This window comes from Octopus bimaculoides, chromosome 6 (genome assembly GCF_001194135.2).
Source record: "Octopus bimaculoides isolate UCB-OBI-ISO-001 chromosome 6, ASM119413v2, whole genome shotgun sequence".
Taxonomy (NCBI): Eukaryota; Metazoa; Mollusca; class Cephalopoda; order Octopoda; family Octopodidae; genus Octopus; species Octopus bimaculoides.
Window position 1 is genome coordinate 107938233 of NC_068986.1, and position 1015 is coordinate 107939247.

At 34.8% G+C, this 1015-nt stretch overlaps 2 protein-coding genes across 2 annotated transcripts in view; one reads left to right on the forward strand and one right to left on the reverse strand.

Moving 5' to 3' along the window:
• LOC106867981 (zinc finger protein 721) overlaps positions 1-1015 on the reverse strand; it is a 48176-nt gene that overhangs the window by 21593 nt on the left and 25568 nt on the right. The window lies entirely within an intron of this gene.
• The window catches only part of LOC106867979 (zinc finger protein 708), a 15567-nt gene continuing 14845 nt past the window's right edge, over positions 294-1015 (forward strand). Inside the window, exon 1 of the mRNA XM_014913061.2 lies at positions 294-412. The gene's annotated coding sequence lies outside the window, so the exon portion shown is untranslated. The remainder of the gene's footprint in view (positions 413-1015) is intronic.

Here is a 1015-nt window from a genome sequence, read left to right on the forward strand (position 1 = left end):
GCATATGGCGTAGTGGTTAAGTGCGCGGGCTACTAACCCCAAGATTCCGAGTTCGATTCACGGCAGCGACCTGATTAATAATAGTAATAATAATAATAATAATAATAATATAATAATAATAGTAACATCGTTAGGAATGAGAACCCAGGTTCGAAATTTCCCCAAGACACCTGACGAAGGCTGGAGGGTATATCAGCCGAAAGGTTGTGTTAACAACAAACAAGATGAGGACAAATATCCGTCAAATATAAATAATGTAAATAATTCCTCATCTCTTAAATATAGAACTGTATTTTCTTTTATGTCGATACAGATGGACCATTTCTCGTCCGAAATTTCTCATACGGCATGGATATTCTGAAAGACTCGTAGTACAAAAAAAAACAAACGGAAGTAAGAGATGCTGCTTGAGGTGGGGCAAGCTGCACATCTTCATTTTTCATTTTCATATTATCATTCATGTTATCATACGCTTTAATTTAAATTTTTCAGTTTTATTTGTTTTTTCGTGTTATGTGTCCCCACATGTATTTGTATTGTCCCCTCACTGTTAGCCCCTTGTAGGAAATAAAGAAACACTCCTGTCAAAGCTTGTTTCTCTAGTGTTCACCACTTCACCTCGTTATGGCTTAACAGTCCTTACCGCTTGTTTTAAATGTTCTGTATGTATTACCAACTTTGACCCTCCGCAAATCCCAAATTTTATTTAATTTGCTTTGCGGGAACGACTGTTTTGACGAAGACGCATCTTGTCCTAACGCTCGAAATGAGTAGATAAAACAGTGGACAACTGGCGAAGGAATTATTTTTTTATGTTACCTGTCTCGCTTTTCTATTTGTTTCTTTCGTTGTTCGCAAAAAATTTCGTTTACCATGTTTTTGTATTTCATGTTCTCGTTTTTCATGTTGTTTACGTTTTTTGACGTCCTGTACTCATATATGCATATGTATATACATATATATGTAAGTATGTACATGTATGTATGTATATATGCATATATATATATATATATAT